Raw genomic sequence first — 27,347 nt, forward strand, 5'->3', positions numbered from 1 at the left:
CTTGCTTATCTTTGCAGTCTTTTTCAAAATGTTAGGAATCTCTTAGGTGAGAGATCTGTTGCGCATGCTGGGATTCCAAGAGAAATTCAAAAGTCTATATTGACTCCATCACACAGGGCTGTTTTCCTGGGATTTCTAAACAACACCTCAGTTCAAAGAGCTTTCCTTCCACAGGAAATCTTCAGTCACTGCGAGGGAATACCTCAGGCTTTTGGGTCGCATTGCATCTATAATTCTCATGATACCCCTGGCAAGATTCCACAAGAGAAAGATAACAGTGGTATCTGAAATCACTTTGGTGCCAGCATCAAAACCTTTCATCTTTTCAGATCCTAGTGTTGGGGTTTCTCAGAAGAGAATTATTTTTTGTGGAAGTGACAGATATCTTTAAATCCAAGTCTCCCATTCTCCTTCCCTGCTCCAAAGCAGTCAGTCACCACAGGCACTTTGGAATTTGCTTGAGGAGAGGTCTCAAGAGGCATAACAGTGCAGGAGGTGTGGGACAACAAAAACAGATGAAAGCAAATGAATATCAAGAAGATGCTTGCCCTGATCAGGGCACTCAAATCCCTGAATCATCTATGGTCCCTGGGACCTGTTCAAGTGGTTACAGGCAATACTATAGTAATGTGGTACATCAACAAACAAGAGGGAACCAGGTTGTGCCCCCTTTGTAGCCTAGCCATGTTAGCTTATATAACTTCACAACATACTCTCACTCAACAGGCATCCTACATTCTATCAGAGCAAAACTGTGTGGCAGACAAACTGAGCATGACCAAGGCAGACCCTCATAAATGGAAAGTAGATTGGGGACTTCCAAGCTTTGATCCATCTATGGGGAGTTCCTCAAGTAGACCTTTTTGCCTTCTCTCTGAATAATCAACTAGCAAAATTGTGTTCTAGAACTCCATAGAAGAAGGTCTAGACGACAGATGCCTTTTTTTCCTTTAGACAGGAAAGTTCCTGCATGCCTTTCCATTAATATCCAGTGTACTTCTGAAGAGTCAGAAGGAATCCCCCAAGAACAGTGTGGTGACTCCCTTCTGGCCCAGGTAACCATGATTCTTCCTTCTTTTGGAATTGGCCAGAGGCCATTACCACAAGCTTCCTCACAGAATGGATCAACCCCCACAAGAACAGGAGTGTTTGATACACCCTGACATCAGTCACTTTCAATTGACTGCCTGGATGATATGGTCTTAACTCCTTTTAGGAACCTTTTGATGTGCAGCAGGTACTAATGGAGGCAAAAATTATATGTTAGCAAATGGAAAAGGTTTTCTAATTGGTGCCAACAACATAACCAGAATCCATTCAGGGCTAGTTGTTCTGTGGTTTTACAGGATTTGTGTGAGTTACTATCCACACACCTATGAACCTACGAAACTATGGCCTTTCTTATTCATCTGTCAAGTTTCATTTATCAGCCATTTTAGCATGTCTGCCTATGGATCCTCTTCTTTCAAGACAGTCTCATATCTAAATGTACTTGAAAGGGGTTTTGCATAAGATTCCTTCAACTAAACCGGTGGACCTTCCTTGGGATCTTAATTTTATGTTACGGAAGCTAACACTTGCTCTATTTGAACCAGCTAGTCTGACTGACTTGAGGTTCTTAACATGGAAAACAGTTTTACTGATTGATCAGACATCTGCAAGCTCTTATGTTGAGTCAACCTTTCCTCATTTTCCATAGGAACAGGATTTCTTTGAGAACTAATCCATCTTTAAGCCTCAAGTAGTATCCAGGTTAACTTTAAGACAAACTGTCCATCTTCCAATTTGCATTCCTGAACCTAAAAATGAGGGAGAAAGGACACTCCATACCTTGGATATTCACAGAAAATTCAGGTACTATCTTGACAGAACTATATCTTTTAGATCAGTGGTCGCCAACCTTTTCTGTACCAAGGACCGGTATCAATGTAAGACAATTTTCCATGGACCAGCCATCTCGCGGCACGCATAATAAAGTACATATTTATTTATTTATTTCACATTTGTTTAATGAGGAGGCCAGACCCGGGGAAAAAAGCTCCAAAGTATAATAATAAGACAATTGGCCATAATTACCACAAAAAAGTGTACATTCTGCTTAACAACATAACATTGATCTACTATGGTTGAGAGGTAAGGAAACTTAATGGCAACCTTACTGATTTTATGTTTATAAGAGCAATATTTAAAATCTGTCTCTATTACTTGGCTCTGACCAGCATACCTCTCAACTGTACATATTTTCACAGAATGTCCAGATTTTTGTCTCATATTTCTGGTCTTTTTCTCATAAAATTGTTGTTTTCTGGCAAATCACTGACAGATCTTTGAGGCTGAAGTCAGAAAATAATGACAGACAGTTGAGTTTCATACTTCATACCCTTCAGAAAATTCATGCTAATGCAAAACCTGTACTGTAAGAGCAGTACTTAAAAGGGTCCCTATTTTGGCCCATTGTCCCCCCATTATGTTTGGCTTTGTCCAGATTTCTTGATCTAAGTAAGAGGCTGAGAGGTATAATATACCTCTCAACTGTACAGATTTTCGCAGGATGTCCATATTTTTCCCTCTGAGTTTTGGTCTGTTCCTCATAACCTTTGTGATTTTCTGGCAAATCACTGGGATGATCTGAGGACTGAAGTCACTAAATAATGAAATACATTTGCATTTCAGACCTCATATCCTTCAGAAAAATGCATAATAAAACAAATCGTGTTATTCCAGCAACTTTCTATGGTTATAAAAGCAATATTTAAAATCTGTCCCTACTTATCCCCCCATTCTGTTAGGCTTTGCCTAGATTTCCTGCACACTAAGAGGTTGAGAGGTATGGTGTGTGTGTGTGTGTGTGTGTGTGTGTGTGTGTGTGTGTGTGTGTGTGTGTGTGTGTGTGAGAAAGAGGGGGGGAGAAAGTGATCGCTGGAAGCAGCAGCAGCAGCAGCAGCAGCAGAAATGAGGTTTGTGTAAAGTTATTATCTCGTTCCATCCAATGAAGCTCTGAAAGTCTGTACTTTAACATCCAATGGGTGTATACTGCACTTTCTGACAAATCAAATTGCATCCTCACAGTCAAATCAAATATGCATATATACCCCTAGAACCGTGTAACTAATGAAGTGTAAATGGCACACTGTTCAGTAGAAAGGAATCTTTATAGCGATCACATTCATTATATTCTTAATCTTAATCTGGATTTTATAAGCCACAATAACACAGTAAGTATTAATGTTTATAATACTTTGCAAACAACTTAAAATATCTGAATGACCACTCAAGCTATACACGTATACTGACAGCAGCAGCAATTTGTTCATCTAGCTGCAAGTGCTTATACGAAGCTAGGCATTTCTGCCAGTGTTATTTAGTTGTTGAAATATTTTGAGAAATAGGAAAACCACATCATTATTAATAAACATCATTTGAACAACATTTACTATCCTTTTTAATTGAATTAGACAGAGGTTAAGTATTACCGCAGTTTTGTTAAACATTATGTAAGCTTTAAAATGAAATCATTCAATAGCTTGTATGGCTGTATGGTTTTGGAATTCTTAGAGAAAAAGGCATGGTAAGAGGACAATAACTGTCATCCAAAAGGTTCTGTCATTTCTAGCTTGTTTTTCTAACAACAAGTCATAATTATTTGAGGGCATAAATTAAAAGAAGCATTGTAATATAAACTTGTAAAGAACTATTGATGGCACCACATAATTGACTTTATTTATTTCCTTTTTGCACACATTTCAGATGCAAAAAAGTATCCTGCTACCCAAAGGTCCAAGCCAAGAAACTGTGAAAAATCCAAAGTGAAAACACGAGGCAGGACCACCAGGCTCTAAAAATCAGACAAATTATTGTATATTCAACAGATAAGCACTTTCGCATGTAAAACATGCTTCATCAGATCTCAAAAAACAGTCAATCAGCTTAATTTAAGCAAATTTAACATACTGTTAACCAATCCAGTCAAAGCTAAAGAATCAAATTAATTAATTAACTCCTTCAGCAGTAAGATGAATGCTGACTAGAGACTGAATAAAATCAATGTTAAACAGACAATAAGAAGTGTGGGTATGTAATAGATTTATTGTTACCTGTAACAGTGTTAACTTAGTATATCTTGCATCTTGTCATTGTTGTACCTGTTTCTATGTAGGCAAGACTACACTAAGGTTGAGAGACAGGATTTTTAATCATTTGTATGACATCAGAAATTTAAATCAACAAAATGCATTAGTTAAACATGTGGCTAATTTTAGTACCCATACGTTTAGCTTTATGGTTTTGCAAATAGTGCCGATTAATATGAGAGGGGGCAATTTGAACAATCAATTAGAGTTGGTAGAAGTTAAATGGATTTTTAGATTGCGTGCCAACATTTTTCCAGAGCTTAATAATCATGTTAGTCTTAAACCAGCCCTGGTAGCATGCCCAATAAAATAATATGTAATAAAATAATATGTAATAAAATGAAATAAAATAAATTAGAGTAAGATAAGATGGGATGAGCTGAAGTAAGTCAGAATCAAAGCACAATAATATTGTTGTATGGTCGATGGCCAGTTCATAATATATATCGTAACCGGTATAGGAAGTTTTTGCATTTACATAAAACATTTTTCTGAGTTGGTTTTAATTTTCATCTTATTTTATTTTATTTTTCCCTATTTATGTATATTTATATATTTGAAGTACATATGCTATGTCTCGTTTTATATATATATATATATATATATATATATATATATATATATATATATATATATATATATATATAATATATATACTTTTACATGAATTTATACACATACACATTCATATAACCATGTAAGGATTTGTGTCTATGTGACTGTTGATTATATACACACACTTCTTATTGTCGGTTTAACATGGATTTTATTTTGTCTCTAGTCAGCATTCACCTTACTGCTGAAGGGGTTAATTAATTAATTTGATTCTTTTGCTGTGACTGGATTGGTTAACAGTATTTTAAATTTGTTTAAATTAAGCTGATTGACTGTTTTTTGAGATCTGATGAAGCATGTTTTTACATGTGAAAGCACTTATCCGTTGAATATACAATACATTTGTCTGATTTTTAGAGCCTGGTGGTCCTGCCTCATGTTTTCACTTTATATTTCAGATGCAATAAGAAAAAGCAAGCTTTAAGATTAGACCTCTGATGTCACAGTAAGTTAAAAGAATGATTTATTTTAGATGAGCCACAAAAGAGCTCAGCATTTGGCCATGCTGGTTAAAACACCAAACTGTCAAAAAGAGAACACTTTTGCTTTAAACAGCATTCATAAACACAGGTCAGAACATACAAGAAAAACAAAACATAGGGGGAGCATTGCATTTTAATAAGGCTTCTGCACAAGTCTTGAGGACTTACGGATCACTTTATTTCCTTGAACTGCCTGGACCAATCAGCAGTTCATTCCCAGTTTAATTGACCAGACAGAATATTGTGCATAAATCTTTTTAGGAAAGCTCAGACTTGGTAAGCCTTTTGTCCATAACACACACACACACACACACACACACACACACACACACACACACACACACACACACACACACACACACACACACACACACAGCCTCTTTTGCATTCATGCATGCATTCACTCACACACATCGCTCTCACTCTTTTCCCATCTCTCACACACAGTCACTCCCTCAGTCATACCTGCATTCACTCACACATCACTCTTACTCTCTCCTGATCAAACACACACATAGTCAAATCCTCATTCATACCTCCATTCATTCACACATCACTCTCACTCTCCTGATCTCACACACACACATGCACACACACAAACACACACACACACACACACACACACACACACACACACACACACACACACACACACACACACCGTCACTTTCTCATTCATACCTGCATTCATTCACACATCACTCTGTCTGTCACACCCACATGCCACACACCCACTTACACATTAGTTCATACATCGTTGTCACTGTCTGTCACACCCACATGCCACACACCCACTTACGCATTCATTCATACATCGCTCTCACTCTCCCGATTGCACACATACACACACACAGTTACTTCCTCATTCATACCTGCATTCATTCACACATTGCTCTGTCTGTCACACCCACATGCCACACACCCACTTATGCATTCATCCATACATTGCTGTCACTCCCCTGGTCACACACACACACACACACACACACACACACACACACACACACACACACACACACACACACACACACACACACAGATTCTTTTGCTTTCATGCATGCATTTACTCACACACACAGACAGACACATAAACAAACTCATACAGGCATTCACTTACTTACCTGATGGCCCGGTACCAAGAGCTCCACGGTCCAGTACCAGTCCGCAGCCTGGATGTTGGGGACCGCTGTTTTACATCTTTGGAGCAATTGTTCATTTCTTGTAAAGGTATGTAGATGGGACAACCTGTGTTAAAGCAGAACATTTCCAAATGGCTGTCTAAGGCTATTGCCTTTTGTTATACTCATCATAGCAAATCTATTCCAGGTGAGGTCAAGACCCACTGTACCAAGACCTTGGCTTCATCTGTGGCTTTTTTGAGGGGGTAGGATTCTAGATGTATTCCAGAAGCTGCTACATGGTCCTCTGTGCTTACTTTTACAAAGCAATATAAGCTTGATTCCTTCTCTGATCAGTGCTGCTGTAGACTCTCCCTCCCTCCATCCCCCTTAATGTTTGTTATGTTATTTTGCCAGTTTGTGGACTTTTATTTTCTGTTATTCCTGGCATTGTCCTTTCATTGCTCAGCCTCACTCTCTGCCGGCAGGAAAGCTCTGAAGGGCTTTGCACCCAAACTTATCTTTTAGTCAGACCAGCTCAAGCTGCTTGAGAGTTTGGGCACATGGAAGGTGCCTTGAAGCTTTGGAAGCTGTCTGACTGTTATATCCTTTGCAGGATATAACCCATATAGCTAAAGCTACTGCGGGAGTGATCATTCAAACATCTATTGTTATGGTAAATTCAGCTTACACAACTGTACGTTACTGTCTGTGTAATAGGAATGGTGAAATAGAATAGAGTACTACTCTGATATGCTGGTAATCCAAGTCCTAAGGCTTGCTACTTTCTTACTATGTGTTGATGCTTAATGGCATTTCAAATAATGCTGGTTCTTAATGTTCAAAGATAGCAGTTTTGAAGGGAACTTGCTTCACATTGGAATTTTCATTTTTTTTTTCTAAATGTAGAGTTTAAATATTGTAGCAAGTGTAATACACAGGAAAGTCTCTTTAGTTCAAGTACAGCTTAATTAAAGTGAAAAGGTCAAACTAAACTTCAATTTCATCTTAATAGAAAACAATCACACTTCTGGTTATTTACAACACAGATTTCTGTTTTTAGTCCACTTATAAAGTGTCACATTGAAACAAAATTCCTTACAATTCACTGGCATAGTACATCAGCCCTGGTAACGCTGCCTTGTAGTCAAATACATCCACAACTGTGCTCCTGGTACTCACTGAGGAAATTCATAATTAAAGCTTCTGAGAGACTTCAGTAGATCTGCATGTCTTTTAGTTATCTTCCTGATTTTATTTCCACTTCTTCAAGACAAGGTCCAATAACAGTCTCCTCTCTTGGCCTTGCAATCTCTCCTGTGAGAGGCAATTATCTAGAGTATTGTGGGCTTCCAGACATTATTTAAAAAAAATTGTCAAGTTGATTTACATTATACTATGCAGTATTTACAGTATATACTACATTTACAGATTTTTAAACTACTGTAATACCCTGTCTGCATAGACCATCATCATTTTTACAGCTTTTAGTTATCTGATTGTTTCAAGATTTGCTGATTTAAAAATAGTCCCTGTTTGCAAATTCCTGCATACCACTGTTAGAATATCCTTGTGTTCTGAATGCAGATTGCTTCTCATACAATCGGAAATATACCGGTGATAAGTATATTTTTGGCACCTTAACTTTTCAGAGTTCTGCACTGTCTTAATTTTTGCTTGACTAAAATATTTATATATTTGCTGGCATTGTTTTCTGTTTCCTGATCTGTTCTGAAACTGGTCCCTCCATTCCTGTGGTGTTCTTAAAGTTGGTAAAACTGGTCTAGCAACCTTTGTGTTGTCTGATTATTTCAAGGTTTGCTGATTTAAAAATAGTCAGCGTTTGTAAATTCCTGCAAACCACTGTTGGAATCTCCTTGTGTTCTGAATGAAGAGTGCTTCTCAAACAATTTTGAAATATAGCACTGATAAGTATATTTTTAATACTTTAACTTTTCAGAGTTCTGCACTGTCTTAATTTTTCCTTGACTGAAAGAGTTATATATTTGTGGGCATTGTTTTCTGTTTTGTGATCTGTTCTGAAACATGTCCCTCCGCCTATTCCTGTGGTGTTCTTAAATTTGGTAAAAGTGGACTAAAAGCTTTTGTGTTATCTGATTGTTTCAAGGCTTGCTGATATAAAAATAGTTTCTGTCTGTGCATACCACTGTTAGAATCTCCTTGTGTTCTGACTGAAGAGTACTTCTAAAACAAACTGGAACTATAGTGCTGATAAGTATATTTTTTGGCACTTTAACTTTTTAGAGTTCCACACTATCTTAATTTTTCCTTGACTGAAATATTTATATATTTGCTGGCATTGTTTTCTGTTTTCTGTTCTGTTCTGAAACTGGTTACCCCCAATATTCCTGTGGTATTTTTAAAGTTCATCAAACAGGTCTAACAGCTTTTGTGTTATCTGATTGTTTCAAGTCTTGCTGATTTAAAAATAGTCAATGTTTGTAAATTCCTGCATACCACTGTTAGTATCTCCTGGTGTTCTGACTGAAGTGAGATCTGGAAATCCACTACCAATAAGTATACTTTAGGGACTTTAACTTTTCAGAGTTCTGCACTGTCTTAATTTTTGCTTGACTGAAATATTAATATATTTGTTGGCATTGTTTTCAGTTTTCTGATCTGTTCTGAAACTGCCCACTTCCCTCATTACTGTCAAAGTTGATAAAACTGGCTTAATAGCTTTTGTTTATCTAATTGTTTCAAGGCTTGATGATTTAAAAATAGTCCCTATTTGTAAATTCCTGCATACCACTGTAAGAATATCCTTCTGTTCTGACAGAAGAGTGCTTCTCAAACAATCTGGCAATATAGCACTGATAAGTATTGTTTTGGCACTTAACTTTTCAGAGTTCTGCACTGTCTTAATTCTTGTTTGACTGAAATATTTAAATATTTGCTGGCATTGTTTTCTGATCTGTTCCGGAACTGGTTCCCACCATACCTGTGGTTTTCTTAAAGTTGTTAAAACTGGTCTAACAGCTTTTGCGTTATCTGATTGTTTCAAGGCTTGCAGAATGAAAAGTAGTCCCTGTTTGTAAATTCTTGCATACCACTGTTAGAATCTCCTTTTGTTTGAACTGAAGAGTGCTACTCAAACAATCTGGAAATACTGTGCTGATAAGTATATTTTTTGGCACTTCAACTTTTCAGAGTTCTGCACTGTCTTAATTTTTGCTTAACTGAAATATTTATATATTTGCTGGAATTGTTTTCTGTTTTCTGAGTAGTTCTGAAACTGGTCACCTGCCCTATTTCTGTGGTGTTGCTAAAGTTGTAAAAGTGGTCTTACAACTTTTGTGTTATCTGATTATTTCAAGGCTTACTGATTTAAGAATTGTCCCTGTTTGTAAATTCCTGCATACCACTGTTTGAATCTCCTTGTGTTCTGACTGAAGAGTGTTTCTCAAATAATCTGGAAATATAGTGCTGATAAAAATATTGTTTGGCACTTCAACTTTTCAGAGTTCTGCACTGCCTTGATTTTTGCTTGACTGAAATAGTTATATATTTTCTGGCATTGTTATCTGTTTCTTTTATCTGTTTTGAAACTGGACCCCCCCCCCCCCCGATTCCTGTGGTGTTCTTAAAGTTGGTAAAGCTGGTCTAACAGATTTTATGTTATGTGATTGTTTTAAGGATTGCTGATTTAAATATACTCCCTGTTTGAAAATTCCTTCATACCACTGTTACAATCTCCTTGTCTTCTGACCGAAGAGTGCTTCTCAAACAAACTGGAAATATAGCATTGATAAGTGTATTTTTTCACACTTTAACTTTCCAGAGGTCTACACTGTCTTAATTTTTCATTGACTGAAATATTTATATATTTGTTGGCATTGTTTTCTGTTTTTTTATCTGTTCTGAAACTTGTTCCCCCATTCCTGTGGTGTTCTTACAGTTGGTAAAACTGGTCTATCAGCTTTTGTGTTATCTGATCATTTCAAGGCTTGCTGATTTAAAAATAGTCCCTGTTTGTAATTCATGCATACCACTGTTACAATCTCCTTGTCATTGGACTGAAGAGTGTTTCTCAAACAACCTGGAAATATAGCACTGATAAGTATATTTTTGGCACTTTAACATTTCAGAGTTCTGCACTGTCTTAATTTTTGCTTGAAATATTTATATATTTTTTGGCATTGTTTTCAGTTTTCTGATCTGTTCTGAAACTCGCCCCCCCCCCCCCATTCACGTGGTGCTCTTAAATTTGGTAAAACTGGTCTAACAGCTTTTGTGTTATCTGATTGTTTCAAGGCTTGCTGATTTACAAGTAGTCCCTGTTTGTAAATTCCTGCATACCACTGTTAGAAACTCCTTGTGTTTTGAATGAAGAGTGCTACTCAAACAATCTGGAAATACTGCTCTGATAAGTATATTTTTTGGCCCTTTAATTTTTCAGAGTTCTGCACTGTCTTAATTTTTGCTTAACTGAAATATTTATATATTTGCTGGAATTGTTTTCTGTTTTCTCAGCAGTCCTGAAACTGGTCCCTTGCCCTATTTCTGTGGTGGTGTTAAAGTTATAAGACTGGTCTAACAGCTTTTTGTGTTATCTGATTGTTTCAAGGCGTGCTGATTCAAAAATAGTCCCTCTTTGTAAATTCCTGCATACCACTGCTTGAATCTCCTTGTGTTCTGACTGGAGTACTTTTCAAATAATCGGGAAATATAGTGCTGATAAGTATATTGTTTGGCACTTTAACTTTTCAGAGTTCCGCACTGTCTTAATTTCTGCTTGACTTAAATAGTTATATATTTGCTGGCATTGTTTTCTGTATTCTGATCTGTTCTGAAACTGCCTCCCCCTTTCCTGTGGTGTTCTTATAGTTGGTAAAACTAGTCAAACAGATTTTGTGTTATGTGATTGTTTTAAGGATTGCTGATCTAAAATAGGCCCAGTTTGTAAATTCCTGCATGCCACTGTTACAATCTCCTTGTCCTCTGACTAAAGAGCATTTCGCAAAAAACCTGGAAATATACTGCTGATAAGAATATTTTTTGGCACTTTAACTTTTCTGAGTTCTACACTGTCTTAATTTTTCCTTGACTGAAATATTTATATATTTGTTGGCATTGGTTTCTGTTTTCTGATCTGTTCTGAAACTGGTCCCCCTATTCCTGTGGTGTTCTTAAGGTTGGTAAAACTGGTCTAATAGCTTTTGTGTGATCTGATTGTTTCAAGGCTTGCTGATTTAAATATAGCCCTTGTTTGTAAATTCCTCCATACCACTGTTAGAATCTCATTGTGTTCTGACTGAAGAGTGCCTCTAAAACAATATGGAAATATAGCGCTGATAAATATATTTTTTGGCACTTTAACTTTTCAGAGTTCTGCACTGTCTTAATTTTTGCTTGACTTCAAATATTTATATATTTGTTGGCATTGTTTTCTGTTTTTTGATCTGTTCTGAAACTGGTTACCTGCCAATTCATGCAGTTTTAAAGTTTGGTTAAACAGGTCTAATATCTTTTGTGTTATATGATTTTTTTTCAAGTCTTGCCAATTTAGTAATAGTCCCTGTTTCTTAATTCCTGCATACCACTGTTTGAATCTTCTTATGCTCTGACTGAAGAGTACTTCTCAAATAATCTGGAAATATAGCGCTAAGTATATTGTTTGGTACTATAACTTTTCAGAGTTCTGCACTTCCTTAATTTTTGCATGACTGAACTAGTTATATATTTGCTGGCATTGTTTTCTGTTTCCTGATCTGTTCTGAAACTGGCCCCCCATTCCTGTGGTCCTCTTAAATTTTGTAGAAGTGGTCTAACAGCTTTTGTGTTATCTGATTATGTCAAGGCTTTCTGATTTAAAAATATCCCCTGTTTATAAATTCCTGCATACTACTGTTAGAATCTCCTTGTGTTCTGACTGAAGTATGCTTCTCAAACAGTCAGATCAAAAAACAGAAAACAGTGCCAACAAATATATAAATATTTCAGTCAAGCAAATATTAAGACAGTGCAGAACTCTGAAAAGTTAAAGTGCCAAAAAATATATTTACCAGCGCTATATTTCCAGATTGTTTGAGAGACGCTCTTCAGTCAGAACACAAGGAGATTCTAACAGTGGTACACAGGAATTTACAAAGAGGGGCTATTTTTAATTGAGCAAGCCTTGAAACAAGCATATAACACAAAACTTGTTAGACCAGTTTTACCAACTTAAAGAACCCACAGGAATAGGGGGGACCAGTTTCAGAACAGATCAGAAAACAGAAAACAATGTCAACAAATATATAAATATTTCAGTAAAGGAAAAATTAAGATAGTGAAGAACTCTGAAGAGTTAAAGTGCCAAAATATTCTTATCAGTATATTCCCAGGTTGTTTGAGAAGCACTCTTCAGTTAGAAGACAAGGAGATTGTAATATTGGTATGCAAGAATTTACAAACAGGGCCTATTCTAGATCAACAATCCTTAAAACAATCACATAACTGAAAATTCGTTAGACCAGTTTACCAACTTTAAGAACATCACAGGATTGGGGGGGACCAGTTTCAGAACAATTCAGAAAACAGAAAACAATGCCAGCAAATATATAACTATTTCAGTCAAGCAAAAATTAAGGCAGTGCAGAACTCTGAATAGCTAAAGTGCCAAACAATATACTTATCAGCACTATATTTCCAGATTATTTGAGAAGCACTCTTCAATCAGAACACAAGAAGATTCAAACAGTGATATACAGGAATTAAGAAACAGGGACTATTTTTAAATCAGGTAAGATACACTGCTGGAGACAGAATCAAGGAACACTTTTAAGTTAAAATCAACAAATCCTTTAATAAAAAAGCAGTGAGACCAAAACTGCAATGTAAAGTGCTTTTCATCTGGCTGCATAGCCAGACTTCTTCAGACAAAGAAAGTAAAAAATTACCAACATGAAGTATTCACCCTAAACTTTCCACTTAACTAATTAACCAATAAAAAGCATTGCTGCATAAAAACAATTAAAGGTCAATAATTTGATAGTGTTAAAACATCCACATTCAACATTTTCAACTGAAAACAGCTAAAATGTTAAGCAAGCAACCCCACCAGCACCACCCACCAATCAAAACATTTGTCATATGAATTATAACCTAATATAATGTTAACTGTTAACAGTGTACTTAAAAAAGTGAAAAAATGTAAGAGAATGTTTAAGACTGACTTTAGGCACCTACACATGTTGTTTGTAACAAAATATTGTTGGTATAACTACATTAGTTTAACTACAAAATGAAACACATTTATTAAAAGCAGGGGTTAAACAGTCCATTAGGCTTTCACCTTCAAGACTAAAGTTATGTTCGTACACTAAATCTCCTTTTTTTGTCGAAGATCAGGCAATCGATCGGTAAGTCATCTACTCAGACTTTTTAGTTTTAAAATACAAGTTAATGAGATGACTTCATTCAGCCCTGGTGCACTACTAGCATTCAGCCTCAGTTGCCAGAGCCATTCCAATTGTTATAAAAACTTTAGTCTTGAAAGTGAAAGCCTAATGGACTGTTTAACCCCTCCTTTTAATAACTGTGTTTCCTTTTGTAGTTAAACGAATGAAGTTGTACAAACAATATTTTGTGGAAAGCATGCGTAGGTGTCTAAAGTCAGTCTTAAACATTTTCTCACATTTTTTCACTTTTTTAAGTAAACTGTTAAAAGTTAACATTATATTAGGTTATATTTTCTATGGCAAATGTTTTGATTGGTGGGTGGTGCTGGTGGGGTTGCTTACTTAATATTTTAGCTGTTTTAAGTTGAAAATGTTGAATGTGGATGTTTTAACACTATCAAATTATTGACCTTTAATTGTTTTTACGCTGCCATGCTTTTTATTGGTTAATTAGTTAATTGGAAGGTTAATGGTGAATACTTAATGTTGGTAATTTTTTCTTCCTTTGTTTGAAGAAGTCTGGCTATGTAGCCAGACGAAAAGTGCTTTGCATTATAGTTTTGGTCTAACTGCTTTTTTCATTAAAGTGTTCATTGATTTTAACTTTAAAGTGTTCACTGACTCTGTCTACAGCACTGTCTCTTAGCTAGTTTGTCAGTTTTTTGTTTTTGGTTTTTGAGTTTGGCTATTTTTAAATCAGCAAGGCTTGAAATAATCATATAACACAAAAGATGTTTGACCAGTTTTACCAACTTTAAGAGCACCACAGGAATTGGGGAGTAACCAGTTTCAGAACAGACAAAAAAACAGAAAACAATGCCAGCAGATATATATGTATTTCAGTCAAACAAAAATTAAGACAGTGCAGAACTTTGAAAAGTTAAACTGCCAAAAATATATTTATCAGCGCTATATTTCTAGATTGTATGAGAGACACCCTTCAGTCAGAACACAAGGAGATTCTAAGAGTGGTATGCAGGAATTTACAAACAGGGTCTATTTTAGATCAGCAATCCTTAAAACAATCACATAACACAAAATGTGTTAGACCAGTTTTACCAACTTTAAGAACACCACAGGAATGGGGGGGCAGTTTTAGAACAGATCAGAAAACAGAAAGCAATGCCAGCAAATATATAACAATTTCAGTCAAACAAAAGTTAAGGCAGTGCAAAACTCTGAAAAGTTAAAGTGTCAAAAATATACTTATCAGCACTGTATTTATATATTTTTTGGCACTTTAACTTTTCAGAGTTCTGCACTGTCTTTATTTTTCCTTGTCTGATATAGTTATATATTTCTTGCCATTGTTTTCTGTTTTGTGATCTGTTCTGAAACGGGCTCCTCCCCACATTCCTTTGGTGTTCTTGTATTTGGTAAAAGTGGTCTAACAGCTTTTGTGTTATCTGATTGTTTCAAGGCTTGCTGATATAAAAATATTACCTGTTTGTAAATTTCTGCATACCACTGTTAGAATCTCCTTGTGTTCTGACTGAAGAGTACTCCTTAAACAAACTGGAAATATAGTGCTGATAGGTATATTTTTGGCACTTTAACTTTTCAGAGTTTTACACTGTCTTATTTTTTGATTGACTGAAATATTTACATATTCATTGGCATTGTTTTCTGTTTTCGATCTGTTCTGAAACTGGTCCGCCCTATTTCTGTGGTCTTCTTAAAGTTGGTAAAACTGGTCTAACAGCTTTTGTGTTATCTGATTGTTTCAAGGCTTGCTGATGTAAAAATAGCCCCTGTTTGTAAATTCCTGCATACCACTGATAGAATCTTCTTGTGTTCTGACTGAAGAGTGCTTTTCAAACATTCTGGAAATATACACCTATAAGTATACTTTCTGGCACTTTAACTTTTCAGAGTTCTACACTGTCTAAATTTTGGCTTGACTGAAATATTTATATATTTGCTGGCATTGTTTTCTGTTTTCTGCTCTGTTCTGAAACTGGTCACCACCACCCCCCCCCCATTCCTGTGGTGTTCTTAAAGTTGGTAAAACTGGTTTAATGCCTTTTATGTTATCTGATTATTACAAGGATTGCTGATTTAAAACAGTCCCTGTTTGTAAATTCCTCCATTCCATTGTTAGTATTTCCTTGTGTTCTGACTGAAGTGTGCTTCTCAAACAATCTGGAAATATACCAAAAATAAGTATATTTTAGGGAATTTAACTTTTCAGAGTTCTGCACTCTGTCTTAATTTCACCTTGAATTAAATATTTATATATTTGCTGGCATTATTTTCTGTTTTCTGCTCTGTTCTGAAACTGGTCCATCCTCCTCTTCCTGTGGTGTTCTTAAACTTGGTAAAACTGGTCTAACAGCTTTTGTGTTATGTGATTGTTTTAAGGATTGCTGATTTAAAAATAGTTCCTGTGTGTAAATTCCAGCATACCACTGTTAGAATCTCGTTGTCTTCTGACTGCAGTGTGCTTTTCAAAGAATCTGAAAATATAGCACTGATAAGTATATTTTTTGTCACTTTAACTTTTCAGAGTTCCGGACTGTCTTAATATTACCTTGAGTGAAATATTTATATATTTGCTGGCATTGTTTTCTGTTTTCTGATCTGTTCTGAAACTCACCCCTTATTACTGTGGTGTTCTTAAAGTTGGTAAAACTGGTCTAATATATTTTGATTTTTCTGATTGTTTCAAGGCTTGATGATTTAAAAGTCAGCCCTGTTTGTAAATTCCTGCATACCACTGTTAGAATATCTTTGTGTTCTGACTGAAGAGTGCTACTCAAACAATCTGGAAATACAGCACCTATAAGTATATTTACTGGCACTTTAACTTTTCAGAGTTCTGCACTGTCTTATTTTTTGCTTAACTGAAATATTTATATATTTGCTGGAATAGTTTTCTTAGCGGTTCTGAATCTGGTCCCCTGCCCTATTTCTGTGGTGTTGTTAAAGTTGCAAAAGTGGTCTAACAGCTTTTTGTGTTATCTGATTATTTCAAGGCTTGCTGATTTGAAAATAGTCCCTGTTTGTAAATTCCTGCATACCACTGTAAGAATGTCCTTGTGTTCTGACTGAGGGTGCTTCTCAAACACTCTGGAAATATAGCGCTGATAAGTACATTTTTTGGCACTTTAACTTTTCAGAGTTCTGCACTGTCTTAATTTTTCCTTGACTGGTCTAACATCTTTTGTGTTATATGATTGCTTGAAGTCTTGCTGATTTAAAAATAGTCCCTGTTTCTTAATTCCTGCATAGCACTGTTTGATTCTCCTTGTGTTCTGACTGAAGAGTGCTTCTCAAATAATCGGGAAATATAGCTCTGATAAGTATATTGTTTGGCACTTTAACTTTTCAGAGATCTGCACTGTTTTAACTTTTGCTTCACTGAAATAGTTATATGTTTGCTAGCATTGTTTTCTGTTTTATGATCTCTTCTGAAACTGGTCACCCCCATTTTCTTGTGGTGTTTTTCAAGTTGGTAAAACTGGTCTAACAGCTTTTCATTATCTGATTATTTCAAGGCTTACTTATTTAAGAATAGTCCCTCCTGCATACCACTGTTAAAATCTTTTTGTGTTCTGACTGAAGTTTGCTTCTCAAACAATATGGAAATATCCCGCCGATAAGTTTATTTTAGGAACTTTTTCTTTTAAGAGTTCTGCACTGTCTTCATTTTTGCATGACTGAAATATTTGTATATTTGCTGTCATTGTTTTCTGTTTTCTGATCTGTTTCTGAATCTGACCCACTATTACTGTGGTGTTCTTAAAGGTGGTAAAACTGGTCTAATAGCTTTTGTTTTATCTGATAGTTTCAAGGCTTGCTGATTTAAAAGTAGTCCTTGTTTTTAAATTCCAGCATACCATTGTTAGAATCTCTTTGTGTTCTGACTGAAGAGTGCTAATAAAACAATCTGGAAATACTGTGCCGATAAGTATATTTTTTTGCACTTTAACTTTTCAGAGTTCTGCACTGTCTTAATTTTTCCTTGACAGAAGTATTTATATATTTGTTGGCATTGCTTTCTCTTTTCTGATCTGTTCTGAAACTAGTATACCCTATTCCTGTGGTATTCTTAAAGTTGGCAAAACTGGTCTAACAGCTTTTGTGTTATATGGTCATTTTAAGGATTGCTCATTTAAAAATAGTTCCTGTGTGTAAATTCTGGCATACCACTGATAGAATCTCCTTGTCATCTGACTGCAGAGTGCTTCTAAAACAATCTGGAAATATAGCACTGATAAGTATATTTTTTGGCGCTTTAACTTTTCAAAGTTCATCACTATCCTAATTTTACCTTGACTGAAATATTTATATACTTGCTGGTATTGTTTTTTGTTTTCTGATCTGTTCTGAAACTGGTTACACCCAATATTTCTGTTGTATTTTTAAAGTTCATATAACTAGTCCATCAGCTTTTGTGTTATCTGATTGTTTCAAGTCTTGCTAATTTAAAAATAGTCCCTGATTGTAAATTCCTGCATACCACTGTTAGAATCTCCTTGTATCGTGACTGAAAACTGCTTTTCAAACAATCTGGAAATATAGCAATGATGAGTATATTTGTTGTCACTTTAACTTTTCAGAGTTCTGCACTGTCTTAACTTTTGCTTGACTGAAATATTTATATATTTGTTGGCATTGTTTTCTTTTTTCTGATCTGTTCTAAAACTGACCCCCCCCCCATTCCTGTAGTACTCTTAAATATTATAAAACTGGTCTAACAGCTTTTGCATTATCAGATTATGTCAAGGCTATTTGATTTAAAAATAGTCACTGTTTGTAAATTCCTGAATACCACTGTTAGATTCTCCTTGTGTTGTGCCTGAAATGTGCTTTTCAAACAATCTGAAAATATAATGCCAATAAGAATATTTTGGGCACTAACTTTTCAGACTTCTGCACTGTCTTAATTTTTGTTGACTGAAATATTTATATATTTGTTGGCATTGTTTTCTGTTTTCTGATCCGTTCTGAAACTGCCCTCCCTCCTCATTACTGTGGTGTTCTTATACTTGGTGAAACTGATGTAATAGCTTTTGTTTTATGTGATCGTTTCAAGGCTTGATGATTTAAAAATTGTCCCAGTTTGTAAATTCCTGCATACCACTGTTAGAATCTCTTTGCGTTCTGACTGAAGAGTACTACTCAAACAATTTGGAAACACTGCACAAATAAGTACATTTTTTGGCACTTTAACTTTTCAGAGTTCTGCACTGTCTTAATTTTTGCTTGACTGAAATATTTATATATTTGCTGCCATTGATTTCTGTTTTCTGATATGTTCTGAAAGTGACCCCCTATTACTGTGGTGTTCTTAAACTTGGTAAAACTGGTCTAATAGCTTTTGTTGGATCTGATTGTTTCAAGTCTTGCTGATTTAAAAATAGTTCCTGTTTTTAAATTATTGCATACCACTGTCAGAATCTGCTTGTGTTCTGACAGAAAAATGCTTTTCAAACAATCTGGAAATATAGCGCTAAGTATATTTTTTGGCACTTTGACGTTTACTGAGTTCTGCACTGTCATAATTTTGCTTGACTGAAATATTTCTATATTTGCTGGCATTGTTTTGTTTTTTTTTTGACCGATTCTGAAACAGGTTACCCCCGATTTCCTGTGGTGTTCTTAAAGTTGGTAGAACTGATCTAACATCTTTTGTGTTATATGATTGTTTCAAGTCTTGCTAATTTAAGAATAGTCCTTGTTTCTTAATTCCTGCATATCACTATTTGACTCTCCTTGTGTTCTGAATGAAGAGTGCTTCTGAAATAATCTGAAAATATAGTGCTGATAGGTATATTGTTTGGCACTTTAACTTTTCAGAGATCTGCACTGTCTTACTTTTTGCTTGACTGAAATAGTTATATACTTGCTAGCATTGTTTTCTGTTTTCTAATCTCTTCTGAAACTGGTTATCCCCCTTTTCCTGTGGTGTTCTTAAGGTTGGTAAAACTGGTCTAACAGCTTTTCATTATCTGATAATTTCAAGGCTTACTTATTTAAGAATAGTCCCTCTTTCTAAATTCCTGCATACCACTGTTAGAATCCCCTTGTATTCTGACTAAAGTGTGCTTCTCAAACAATATGGAAATATCCCGCCGATAAGTTTATTTTAGGAACTTTTTCTTTTAAGAGTTCTGCACTGTCTTCATTTTTGCATGACTGAAATATTTGTATATTTGCTGTCATTGTGTTCTGTTTTCTGATCTGTTTCTGAATCTGACCCACTATTACTGTGGTGTTCTTAAAGATGGTAAAACTGGTTTAATAGCTTTTGTTTTATCTGATAGTTTCAAGGCTTGCTGATTTAAAAGTAGTCCTTGTTATTAAATTCCAGCATACCACTGTTAGAATCTCTTTGTGTTCTGACTGAAGAGTGCTACTAAAACAATCTGGAAATACTGCGCCGATAAGTATATTTTTTGTCACTTTAACTTTTCAGAGTTATGCACTGTCTTAATTTTTCATTGACTGAAGTATTTATATATTTGTTGGCATTGTTTTCTCTTTTCTGATCTGTTCTGAAACTGGTACACCCTATTCCTGTGGTGTTTTTAAAGTTGGCAAAACTCGTTTAACAGCTTTTGTGTTATATGATCATTTTAAGGATTGCTGATTCAAAAATAGTTCCTGTGTGTAAATTCTGGCATACCACTGATAGAATCTCCTTGTCTTCTGACTGCAGAGTGCATCTCAAACAATCTGGAAATATAGCACTGATAAGTATATTTTTTGGCACTTTAACTTTTCAAAGTTCCGCACTGTCCTAATTTTACCTTGACTGAAATATTTATATATTTGCTGGCATTGTTTTCTGTTTTCTGATCTGTTCTGAAACTGGTTACCCCAATATTCCTGTTATATTTTTAAAGTCTGTATAACTAGTCTATCAGCTTTTGTGTTATCTGATTGTTTCAAGTCTTGCTAATTTAGATAGTCCGTGTTTGTAAATTCCTGCATACCACTGTTAGAATGTCCTTGTATTCTGACTGAAGACTGATTTTCAAACAATCTGGAAATATAGCAATGATACGTATATTTTTTGTCAACTTTTCAGTGTTCTGCACTGTCTTAACATTTGCTTGACTGAAATATTTATATATTTGTTGGCACTGTTTTCTTTTTTGATCCATTTTAAAACTGCCCCCCCATTCCTGTGGTAGTCTTAAATATTGTGAAACTGGTCTAACAGATTTTGCATTACCTGATTATGGCAAGGCTTTTGATTTAAAAATAGTCACTGTTTGTAAGTTCCTGAATACCACTGTTAGATTCTCCTTGTGTTCTGCCTGAAATGTGCTTCTCAAACAATCTGAAAATATAGCATCGATAAGAATATTTTGGGCACTAACTTTTCAGACTTCTGCGCTGTCTTAATTTTTGCTTGACTGAAATATTTATATATTTATTGGCATTGTTTTCTGTTTTCTGATCCGTTCTGAAAATGCCCTCCCTCCTCATTACTGTGATGTTCTTATAGTTGGTAAAACTGGTGTAATAGCTTTTGTTTTATGTGATTGTTTCAAAGCTTGATGATTTAAAAATTGTCACTGTTTGTAAATTCCTGCATACCACAGTTAGAATCTCTATGCGTTCTTACTGAAGAGTGCTACTCAAACAATCTGGAAAGACTGCACCGATAAGTATATTTTTTGGCACTTTAATGTTTCAGAGTTCTGCCCTGTCTTAATTTTTGCTTTACTGAAATATTTATATATTTGCTGCCATTGATTTCTGTTTTCTGATATGTTCTGAAAGTGACCCCCTATTACTATAGTCTTCTTAAACTTGGTAAAACTAGTCTAATAGCTTTTGTTTAATCTGATTGTTTCAAGTCTTGCTGAATTAAAAATAGTTCCTGTTTGTAAATTATTGCATACCACTGTCAGAATCTGCTTGTGTTCTGACAGAAAAGTGCTTCTCAATCAATCTGGAAATATAGCTCTAAGTATATTTTTTGGCACTTTGACTTTTACTGAGTTCTGCACTGTCTTCATTTTGCTTGACTGAAATATTTCTATATTTGCTGGCATTGTTTTCTTTTTTTTTGGACCGGTTCTGAAACAGGTTACCCCCGATTTCCTGTGGTGTTCTTAAAGTTGGTAAAACTGGTCTAACATCTTTTGTGTTATATGATTGTTTCAAGTCTTGCTAATTTAAGAATAGTCTTTCTTTCTTAATTCCTGCATACCAGTGTTTGACTCTCCTTGTGTTCTGACTAAAGAGTGCTTCTCAAATAATCTGGAAATATAGTGCTGATAAGTATATTGTTTGGCACTTTAACTTTTCAGAGTTCTGCACTGTCTTACTTTTTCCTAGACAGAAAATTTTATATATTTGTTGGCATTATTTTCTCTTTTCTGATCTGTTCTGAAACTGGTCCCCACCCTATTCCTGTGGTTTTCTTAAAGTTGGCAAAACTGGTCTAACTGCTTCTGTGTTATGTGAATGTTTTAAGGATTGCTGATTTAAAAATAGTTCCTGTGTGTAAATTCTGACATACCACTGATAGAATCTCCTTGTCTTCTGACTGCAGAGTGCTTCTCATACAATCAGGAAATATAGCACTGATAAGTATATTTTTTGGCACTTTAACTTTTCAGAGTTCCGCACTGTCCTAATTTTAACTTGACTGAAAAATTTATATATTTGCTGGCATTGTTTTCTGTTCTCTGATCTGCTCTGAAACTGGGTATTTTTAAAGTTTGTTTAACCAGTCTAACAGCTTTTGTGTTATCTGATTGTTTAAAGTCTTACTAATTTAAAAATAGTCCCTGTTTTTAAATTCCTGCATACCACTGTTAGAATCTCCTTGTATTCTGATTGAAGACTACTTTCCAAACAATCTGGAAATATAGCTCTGATACATATATTTTTGGCACTTTAACTTTTCAGAGTTCTACACTGTCTTAATTTTTTCCTAATTTTCCTAAAACATTATTGGACTTGAAATGCTTTGTGCGTAGATTAAACTTAAAAGTTTTTTTCAATAATGATACATATAAGGAAGGCTCTTCACTTAAACTGCTAAGTACATTCAACCCCCCCTTGCACCCTAACTTGCTTGTATTTGAGAGTATCTGTGACTTGGATTTTAGACACCTCTTTAACTCCATTAAATGGTTGGATAACCGGAGTAATATTTCACCTGACCAACTGTTGGCTTTAAACAGCCTATGTGGTATGTCGGTGAGGGTGATTAAACCGGATAAAGGAGGGGGTTTAGTCATTTTTGATAAAACTGATTACACTACTAGAATGTTGTCTGTGTTGAATTCTCCTGCTTACGTAAACTCTTCTCTCAATGAGATGGCTGGGTCCCATAACAAAATTAAAGGGTACTTTAGAGACTTGCTTATTGAAGGTAAGATTGATATTGATACCTACAATTTTATTAATATCTCATTCCCTAGGGTTCCTGTCATGTTTGGGATCCCTAAAATCCATAAAGACCTGGTTAATCCACCAATGCGTGCACTGGTGGATGGTAGATGTTCCATCACTAATCCATGCTCTAGACTTGTTGATAGCATTATTTCTAAATATTTACGGTCAATACCTGAGATTTGTAAAGACTCTTGGTCGTTTTTGAAATCAATCAATGACATCGTGTTCGACCCATCAGCCAACTTCCTTACTATCGATGTTGTGGACCTTTACACCTCGATACCACACCAGGAAGCGGTTGAATGGGTCGAGTTGATGTTATTGAGCTTAAACGCCCCCAGGGATGAGATTGATGTGGTGACGCTTTTGTTGGACATCATCCTGTCTTCCAATTTCTTTATTTTTGACAACTGCTATTACCTGCAAAAACAAGGGATAGCTATGAGTTCGCCTTGTGGGGGAAGTGTGGCCAATCTTTTCGTGGCATATTGGGAGAAAACATTTCTCCTAAACCAACCCCGGTTTAAAAGTGTAATAAAATTGTACACGCGCTTTTTAGACGACGTGTTCATTCTATTCCTAGGGGGTGAAGACGATGCTTTGACTTTAATTAATTATATGAATGAGACCACTTCTTTCTTAAAATTCACTCATCACTTTTCAAATAGTGAAATTGACTATTTGGATGTCAAGGTGACAAAAGATTTTAGGAATTCCCGGTTCCAGTCATCAATCTATAGGAAACCCACTTATTGCAATTCTTTTTTGCATTTCTCCAGCAACCATCCACCAAAACAAAAAAGATCTATTGTCAAAGGGCAACTGGTGAGGGCGGCCTGTATGTGTAGTATGAGTGATGCATTCAAACAGGAATGTGTCACCTTGAAAGTTATATTTATGAATAGGGGATATCCCGAGGCCCTTATTGATAGCTTGGTTACAGAGGTCACCTTTAAAAGGGATAATGGTTTTTACCAGCCCATACTTAACCACAACAAACAGGGGATCATTCAATTGACTGAAACTGCATCAAGTTTGACTAATGGTGTTAATACTGTCGCTGACACTACTGTTGATGATAACACTCATGGATCTGACTTCAAGACAAGTCTTGTTCTGACATACAACAGATTTGCAGGGGACATGTGTTCCATTATCAGAAAGAATTGGCATTTTATTCAGAATAATTCTGCATTACTAAATGTATTGGGTACACATCCTGTTATTATTTTCAAAAGAGGTTGCAATTTAAAGGAACTTCTACAGAGGAGTGGAACAGAAAACACGTTTACTAGACAAAAAGGCACTTTTATTTGTGGTGCCTGTAACTGGTGTAACTCCTTGAGGATGGGGAACTCATTTACTGTTAGAGGAAAGAAACACATTATAAATCATAGGATAAATTGTAACACCAAATCTGTTGTTTATGCTGCTTTCTGTGACTGCTGCCCTGTGTTTTATATAGGGAAGACGGACCGTAGGTTACGGGACCGGATTTACCAGCACAGTTATGCCATAAAAAATAAGAGATGTGACAATGCTTTATCTAAACACATCTTGAGTCATACAGGACATAGCTTCCATTTTATGGGAATTGACCATGTCACATTGGGAATCAGGGGCGGACCTCAGTCACTTGTTTTAGAAACAAGGGAGTTAGAATGGCAAATTTTACTTGATGCTTTTTCTGAACCCGGGTTAAATGAGTCTTGTAATATTGCTTCTATTTTAAAGTATAAAAGTTATTTGAGATAGGTTACTTGCATTAATCTGTATGTGTAGGTGTAGGGTGTGTATATAAGTTTTTTAAGCAGTAAACTGCTCTTTTTTATACAATTTATACACTTAAACTAAATTATATTCTAATGCCTTTGGAAAGAATACAGTGGGCTCATGTTTAGATTTTTTAGCAGTATTTTGAAGTGCAGAAATTATATTCATCGGATTTAAATAATTGAATGTAGGGATTTTATAATTTTATAATCTAATTTAAAATGATGTTTTAGTCATGTACATATTTGTTTATATGTATTTTATGTTGAAAATTTGCATATTTGATCCCAAGGAAGTGACAACATGATCCAAGAGGATTTTAAACTTGGGAAGTTTGGCGCTGTTTTTCTGTTCTGATGAAGATTCTGCAATAGCAGGAGCGAAAACGCTTGTGTTTTAAAATTAATAAACAAATTGCGTTCAACTGAATTCAAGGGTTCCTGCTTCGTCAACGCTTTTTTGTTTTTTCATTAGTTTATCTTTTTTGTTTTACTTGCCTGTCTTAATTTTTGCTTGACTGAAATATTTATATATTTGTTGGCATTGTTTTCTGTTTTCTGATCTGTTCTGAAACTGCCCTCCCTTTTCATTACTGTGGTGTTCTTATAGTTGGTAAAACTGGTGTAATAGCTTTTGTTTTATGTGATTGTTTCAAGGCTTAATGATTTAAAAATTGTCCCTGTTTGTAAATTCTTGCATACCACTGTTACAATCTCTTTGCGTTCTGACTGAATAGTGCTACTCAAACAATCTAGAAACACTGCGCCGATAAGTACATTTTTTGGCAGTTTAATTTTTCAGAGTTCTGCACTGTCTTAAATTTTGCTTGACTGAAATATTTATATATTTGCTGCCATTCATTTTTGTTTTCTTATCTGTTCTGAAAGTGACCCCCTATTACTGTGGTGTTCTTAAACATGGTAAAACTGGTCTAATAGTTTTTGTTTGATCTGATTATTTCAAGTCTTTCTGATTTAAAAATAGTTCCTGTTTGTCAAGTACTGCATACCACTGTTATAATTTCGTTGTGTTCTGACAGAAGAGTGCTTCTCAAACAATCTGGAAATATAGCTTTAGGTATATTTTTTGGCACTTTAACTTTTATTGAGTTCTGCACTATCTTCATTTTCACTTGACTGAAATATTTCTACATTTGCTGGCATTGTTTTCTGCTTTTTGACCGTTCCGAAACTAGTTACCACCGATTTTCTGTGGTGTTCTTAAAGTTGGTAAAACTGGTCTAACATCCTTTGTCTTATATGATTGTTTCAGGTCTTGCTGATTTAAAAATAGTCCCTGTTTCTTAATTCCTGCATACCACTTTTTGACTCTCCTTGTGTTCTGACTGAAGAGTGCTTCTCAAATAATCTGGAAATATAGCACTGATAAGTATATTGTTTGGCACTTTAACTTTTCAGAGATCTGCACTGTCTTAATTTTTGCTTGACTAAAATAGTTATATATTTGCTGACATCATTTTCTGTTTTCTGATCTGCTCTGAAACTGGTTACCCCCAATATTCCTGTTGTATTTTTAAAGTTTGTATAACTAGTCTATCGGCTTTTGTGTTATCTGATTGTTTCAAGTCTTGCTAATTTAAAAATAGTCCATGTTTGTAAATTCCTGCATACCACTGTTAAAATTTCCTTGTATTCTGACTGAAGACTGCTTTTCAAACAATCTGGAAATATAGCGTTGATACGTATATTTTTTTGTCACTTTAACTTTTCAGAGTTCTGCACTGTCTTAACTTTTGCTTGACTGAAATACTTATATATTTGTTGGCATTGTTTTCTTTTTTTGATCTGTTCTAAAACTGCCCCCCCATTCCTGTGGTAGTCTTAAATATTGTAAAACTGGTCTAACAGCTTTTGCATTATCTGATTATGTCAGGAAATTTTGATTTAAAAAATAGTCATGTTTGTAAATTCCTTAATACCACTGTTAGATTCTCCTTGTGTTTTGCCTGAAATGTGCTTCTCAAACAATCTGAAAATATACCGCCGATAAGAATGTTTTGGGCACTAACTTTTCAGAGTTCTACACTGTCTTAATTTTTGCTTGACTGAAATATTTATATATTTGTTGGCATTGTTTTCAGTTTTCTGATCCGTTCTGAAACTGCCTCCCTCCTCACTACTGTGGTGTTCTTATACTTGGTAAAACTGGTGTAATAGCTTTTGTTTTATGTGATTGTTTCAAGGCTTGATGATTTAAAAATTGTCCCTGTTTGTAAATTCCTCCATACCACTATTAGAATCTCTTTGTGTTCTTACTGAAGAGTGCTACTCAAACAATCTGGAAAGACTGTGCCGATAAGTATATGTTTTGGCACTTTAACTTTTCAGAGTTCTGCACTGTCTTAATTTTTGCTTGACTGAAATATTTATATATTTGCTGCCATTGATTTCTGTTTTCTGGTATGTTCTGAAAGTGACCCCCTATTACAGTGCTATTCTT

This window comes from Protopterus annectens, chromosome 4.part0, assembly GCF_019279795.1.
Source record: "Protopterus annectens isolate FY-2018-M chromosome 4.part0, PAN1.0, whole genome shotgun sequence".
NCBI lineage: Eukaryota > Metazoa > Chordata > Ceratodontiformes > Protopteridae > Protopterus > Protopterus annectens.